This window comes from Nelumbo lutea, chromosome 2 (genome assembly GCF_056320005.1).
Source record: "Nelumbo lutea isolate HS-2025 chromosome 2, American lotus-T2T, whole genome shotgun sequence".
Lineage (NCBI taxonomy): Eukaryota > Viridiplantae > Streptophyta > Magnoliopsida > Proteales > Nelumbonaceae > Nelumbo > Nelumbo lutea.
Genome location: NC_142685.1, coordinates 7,618,843 through 7,625,777, shown reverse-complemented (window position 1 = coordinate 7,625,777; position 6,935 = coordinate 7,618,843). Strand labels below are relative to the sequence as shown.

Sequence of the window (6,935 nt, the reverse complement as noted above, 5' to 3'; positions counted from 1 at the left end):
ATGTAATACAGGGCTCAAGAGCTGTGTTTAATTGTGCCATGTTCCATTTGAGACCCTGAGACTAGGCGAGTGGTACTGAGACTACTGGTATGCTTCAAAACTGCAATTTATTAGGCAGTGTTTGGCTTTCTTATATGCAAAATAAGAGAGAAACAGAAAGCTGGGGGCCATACTCCATACTAGTAAAGGAGGTGATCGCTCCTCTTCTCTCATTTTCCGCACACAGGAAGGTGAAAACCAAGTCTGACACAATTCCTCCCACGCCACCCCTCCAAAGCCAGGTATTGGGGACAGACCAGGCGTTCCCTCCCCTCCCCTCCTTTTTGTCCTCTCTTTTTGCTTTTATAAAGTGGAGTTCCCCCATCCCTAATTAAGAGCAGATATAGACAAGATACTCAACTACTCTGTTCAAATAATAGAATACTATAACTGCTAAATCGGGTGTTGATTAAGGGTTAAGAGGGAGATCACTGCCCTCCATCTTGTAGACCATCACCATCTGATCTGAAAAAAAGAAGGGGCGGGTCTGGGTCAGTCAACACTCCATTCCTAGTCTGTAGTCTAGTCTAGTGTAGGCCGTGTAGCCGGCCCCCAAAGGCCCAAAGATTACCTGTCCCACCGGACCCACCCCTCGTTTCTATCCTCATTTTATATTTTTCTTTCATTCGTTTCCAGTCTTCTTTCACACCTCACTAACACTACTACTACATCCAGTCATCCACCATCTTAAATATAAGATTTTCCAGACCGAAAACCGAAGAACTACTACTACTTCCTTTCTGTATGTGTGTGTCGTCGCCATGGCCGACAACCATCAATTACCAAACCTCGTAGAAGTCATGGAACTTCTCTGGTTTCATCACACCATTCTTTTCTCAGAACACGTGTCACTTCGGCGCCAACTCTCCAAACTCATTACAGAAACTCATCCAATGAAATCACCTTCAATTTCATCAACTCCCCCTTCCACGCCTCCTTCGGAGGAAGAAATCTCATCAGACTCGCCCCTTATCCCTCTCCAGGTAATCAATTCTCTCCTTTCCTTTCCTCTTATTTACAACAATTTTAGCTTTAAGCTTAGTCAGCGAAATTCTTTCACTCATCATGCTTCCTCTTGCCATATCTAATATAAATCACCGCATGAAGGTCGGTACAGAGACGAACAACAAGAGACCCACAAGGTTGGATCTCGACGTAAGCCAAAGCCGCTCTCATTCATCATCTCCTTGTATGAAGAAAGGCCAGAAACATCTTACATACTCCAACAATGACAGAAGCAGAAGAATATTGCAGAAGACCACGAGCTGCAAGAGTTTGTGGGAGCTGGAATACGAAGAGGTGAAGGGGTTCATGGATCTGGGCTTCACGTTTGATAAGGAATACTTGACCCCACGAATGATGAGTGTCATTCCCGGCCTACAGAGGCTTGGAAAGTACAACGACCACGAAGATGAAGGAGACGATTACAGATGCGGAATGGAAGCAGCTGAAAAAAAGAAATACAATGATGATGAGGAAATTGAAGTGGAGAAAGAAGAGAAGAGAGGGGTGAGAAGGCCGTATCTATCCGAGGCGTGGTTGATAAAAAGACCCGATTCACCTCTCCTCAATCTGAGGTTGCCACGGGCTTCTGCCACCGCCGAAATGAAGAAACATCTCCGGTTCTGGGCTAGAACCGTTGCGTCTGTGGTTCGACAAGAATCCTGAATCGAGTCCTTCTGTGGTTTGACAATATAGTAAGGAAGAGAAGGAGAATAGGAAGAGAGAGAGAGACTATGCTTAATTGCTTATGCTCATGTAGCATTACTGGTCAGTAGCTATTGGTGAATGGTGACAGCCTTATGTGGGTAGAAGAGGAAATTGTTGTGAGATAGCGTTGTAATTACCTTAAAAGTGGATGGGGTTTCACCCTTTGGGGGGTTTGGGCTTTGCATCATCCCTGGACCTTGGGCTCGGCGCCGGAGTCGAAGTCGGCATATCGGCATCTCCAAGCTTCCGGGTATCTAATCGTTGGGGACTGGTTGGGACCAGATGTGATGTACCCCCTGATCTGATGGACAGACAGGAAGGACAACGGTGGCATCGACAGTTTGAATCGTCCACGCCTCTCTCACACGCTAATTGTTCTTCATTTTAAGTCGGACCATGTGAATGTCACACTCACATGTTGAGGTTGGGAGCTCTGGTTCGGTCCAGCCAGGCCAACAAAGGACAGCCATTACAGAAGAGAAGACGAGGAGAGGAGACATTTGTTTGTTCTGTTCTGCTGTACAAAATAATAGCTGGTCAAATACAACTACAATAACAAAGTTTGATTTAATTTGTTTTCCAAACTTTCTACAACACAGACAATATGTATGTATGGCCATATGGGGTTGGGCAATCCCTTCCATTAATTAAAAAGCTATTTCTATTTGGGGCCTTTATTTATTTTTATTTTTTTTTTCCTGTTTTCAATTTCCAGTCAGTCAGAGGCTCAGAGCCAGGGGTCCAGGGTGGTTTACCCGGCCCGCCGATTAAAGGAGTAAAGACTTTTAACTATCCAATTTAAGAGTCAAAGTCCGGTCTCTGCTGCTTCAATTCTCATCTCATTTTAATTTGTTTCCTTGTGGTTTGGGTGATAATGATCGATAATTTGGGTCTATTCTTAATATTGTTGTTAGTAAGAGGTTGTCATTAAGATTTATTTAAGAGGCTGAACCGAGAGACCTTGTGGTGGTTTTAATTTGTCTTTTAGTAAATAAATTATTAATTAAGGGACCAAAGAGCGGTTTTGATGAACTCCTTTTTAGAACGGCTGCTGAAGAAAGAAGAATACAAATGGAATAAAAGAAGCTACCATCAGAATTCAGACATATATCTTTTTTTGTTGTGATGCGACCCAATCTTGCTGTTCCTAGCTAGAGATGACTTGGCTTTCATTACATCACAGAGACGACTGATTTATACAGAAAGAATCAGAGAACCTAGGGTTGCTTATCCGGTGAGGTTACTCTAATGTTTAAGTCAGTAAAGTGCAAGCTGGATATAATTTAGAAAGCAAGAGAGCTAGTAAGCAGTGATTGCACGTACATTTGCCCCCGAAGGGATGGGGTCTTTATATACTGGAGTCCTCGTGGGTTCTTCGGAGTGGTTCTCGGATTCTTGTCATGATGAGGCCCGTTACCGTATTAGCAGGAGATAATGTCACCAGCCGATAAGGCATATCACTGCCGTCCGAATCGGTCGAAGGAGATAATTCCAGCTGTTATGAGGCATGATCCCGTGAAATGTGGAATCTGGTGACGAGATCTTCGGGGTCAACAAGTGGAGGTCGGTCAATATTACCCGAACTGATGCCCCCGGGTCCGACCTATTACGAACGCCGAGGTGTCTGGTAACCGAGGTGATCTTGATGCAATTGTGCCCCGAAGCGAACTTGTCCCGAAGTGAACTGACTTCTGAGGTGAACCTGCCCCGAGGTAGTTCGGTTATCCGAACTCGATCCATCGCAGACTTGGGTACGTTGGGATGAGCTGTCGTTCTGTCAACTAGGTCGTGTCCACGTGTCCCTCTATTATTAGGTCGGGCCAAATCACCCTACATCAATTGCCCCCCACTCCCCGGGCCAGGGGTCCTGACCTGGTGTGGGGAGTTCATGACAAGCCAAGTGGATTTGGTCCAAGGACCGGCCAGCTAGTCAGATGGCTCACGGGTCAAACTTGTTCGGCCACCTGACTCAACCAGGAAAACATAGGTCACGTCTGGTTTACGCGCGGACGTCAAAAAATGCACTAAACCAAATTTACCCTTGGGGGTCGCGCAACCGGTTTTCCTAGGAGCCGTAGGATTGCTTCAATCTCGATTCTTAGTTCTCGGACATAGAAGCTATAAATAGAAGGGTCCGCGACTTATTCCTCGCCACAAATTCTGCGATTGAGCTCTCCCGAGGTCGCGTCAGAGTCTTCCAGCTCGGTTTTCTTTCCATTTCCCACTTCGTTCCTCGTTTTCGGTGACTCTCCATTAGCTTTTTCCCATTTTCCAATTATGTCGAGTTCTAGCATAGATAGGCTTGTAGATAGCGTTAGCGAAGGGCATCGTTGTTCTTGTCGAGGAAATCAGCCCACAAAAGGGTGCCTCCCCTCACCGAGACCACTTTGGCAACACCTTGCCTTTGCTAAGTTGATGGTGTCCCACTAGGTGCGGTCTAGCCCAGGCGCGACCTGGTGGCCTGGCCCTGGCACGAGCTGGCAGCCTAGCCCTGGCGCAACCTGGCCTTGGCATGAGCTGGCAGCCTGGCCCTGGCGCGATCTGGCCCTGACACGAGCTGGCAACTTGGCCTTGGTGCAACCTGGCCCTGGCACGAGCTAGCGGCCTGGCCCAGGCGCGACCTAGCGGCCTGACACAGGCACCAACCTGGCAACCTCGAGGAGCTCACCAACATACCCTACATTTTACGAGATTGTGACTTGTAACGGCTATATTAGTTCACCCACTCCTCAAGTCCGGCGGAAATGGGCAACCTTACCAGTTGGTAGCTTTATCCCCACCTAACACGAAGGCAAGTCCCATCACAGCGGGAATCCAGGAACTGCTCCACTTAACCCACGAAGACTCCAGTATATAAAGACTTCACCCCCCAGAGGCAAAAAAAAAGGGATGGGTAATCTCTACTCTCTAGCTCTCTCATTCTCTAATATCATTCTCCGCTCTCCATTGTGTGCTAACTTAGCCATCGGAGTGTCCTTGCCAAGTAAACACCCCCGAGTTCTCTGATTTAGTTCTCACAGGTCCCTCAGCTCTCACCGCTTACAAATATGAGCAAATTATCGCCAACAGAAAGTAGCCAGTTCAGTTCCCGTTGTTACTGATAGCCAAATCACCTCCTTCCTTGGTCATTTTTTGCCCAATATTACATAGTTCACTACTTTATGAGGCCATCAACTCCATCCTACTCCCAAAGTATCCATACATTACATATCCTCATTGTGAAACTATAGATATTGAGAGTTAGGGGCCCGGGAATCTCACAGATATCTACCTATCTGTGAAATACCATAAGTACAGAAAATTAAAAACAAAAAGAATATTATTGATTTGTTGAGAAACAGTTAAGCAAAACATAAGGTAGGGTGGAATCTGTGGGTGGTGGGTGATAGGACAAGGTTCCTCTAAGTCTCTGTCTCAGATGAGGATGTTTACTTAAAAGCAATAAGATGGTATGATAGATGCCATAAGGATCAAATTCTAAGTATATCCCGATCTCGACCGACCCTAAACATAGAAAATGCACCTTAATCCTTAATCCCTATCTGGATGTGAGAAGCGAATTGGGAATTGGAGAGGCCCGAGTCCCCCACACCCCAATTAATTAACAAATAACATCCTACACTGCGAATTCACATCTGCGCACCACAATGTCCAATAGGGCATCCCCACCATGTATTGAAAACATTTTAGTGATAGTATCAGACACGATGATGTTTCCAATATAAGGCGGGGATACACTGTGAAACGTTGTGGGGCACAGATGTTAACTCTCCTCCTACTGCTACCATCACGTATGATGTATCAAGCCAAAGGTGGTCGGTCCTCCACTCTTACAAACAACTCTCAACTCTCAGTGCTGGCCTGTTGGGTAGAGAGAGAGAGGGACCTAAAGAGTAGAAAGAGACGACGCAGGATTGCGTGTTCCACCCGAGTGTCTCTGCTCTCTACTTGTAATGAGTGTGTTCACGTGATGTTGTTGCTTTTTTTTTGGCCTTTGCGCTCTCTCTCTCTCTGCTTTAAAAATCCTTGGCTATACAAACAAACTGACTGCTAACAATCAAAAGTGCTCCATCCCTCATCTTTTATTTGATTGGGGAGTGGGGACAGACGTGCCGTGCCCATTCATTAACTGGTTTTGATAGAAATCACACCCTCTGTCTCTGTTGTTTGTTAAAACTAGAAACAGGAAGGCATCCGTTATTCCAGTTCACTCGCTGTCGCTACGCTTCACCGGTTTGAATGGTGGTCCAACACCAACACTAGTCCACCCAAATCCTAATTACCCAACATCTGGGAACTAAAAATTTGTCTGCCTTGGGTCACCACCACTGCACCAATTCCACCATTAATAGATTTGTTCATGAGCTGAGTTCAGGTTTAGTTTTTGATAAAATTTGAATGGGCCAAAGCCCAAAGCCCAGGTTTAGATGTGAATGCTGTCTTAGCCTTGATAGGGTCCGGTGTCAAGTGAGAGAGAGAGAGTGAGTGACTAAAGATAAAAATACGTTTGTATTTGAAGTCTTAAACGCCATTCCTACTTCCAATTTTTTATAGGCATTCAAGGGAGAGTTGTCTGATATTTGAAGCCCCGGGTTGGTCCATCATCGTATGTCGGACACCACTAGTTTCTTGGGCCAGGTCCAGCGCCTCTGTGAAAAAACAAGGTCTGGGCTTGGGCCTAAACACTCTATTGCTGAACCTCCTAGGCTTGGGCCTAAACATTCCTGTACTTCGATCCTCTGGTAATTTTTTTAGGCTCAGTTTGGAAAGAATACAAATACAGATATGTACAGTGTAAATACATACAAAATACAAAATACATACAAAATAATACAAAATACAAGGTTTTGCACTCTACAAATTTGTATTTGTACTTCTTCCAAATAGAACCTTAGGCTCAGTTTGGAAGAAGTATAAATGCAAATATGTAGAGTGCAAAACCTTTTATTTTGTATTATTTTGTATGTATTTGCACTGTACATATTTGCATTTGTAGTCCTTCCAAACTCAGCCCTAAGCTTGGTTTGGAAAGAGTACAATATATAGAAAATAATACAAAATACAAGGTTTTATATTCTACAAATTTGTATTTGTGCTCTTTTGGAATGAGCACAAATGCAAATATATAGAGTACAAAACCATATATTCTGTATTGTTTTGTATGTATTTACACTGTACATACTTGC

At 44.8% G+C, this 6,935-nt stretch overlaps 1 long non-coding RNA gene across 1 annotated transcript; it reads left to right on the top strand.

Moving 5' to 3' along the window:
* Window positions 1-2,413, top strand: LOC148868362 (uncharacterized). The gene is made up of 2 exons (XR_016106587.1): window positions 1-1,022; window positions 1,147-2,413. It is a non-coding gene; the product is annotated as an uncharacterized LOC148868362 (long non-coding RNA).
* The last annotated feature ends 4,522 nt before the right edge of the window (window positions 2,414-6,935 follow it).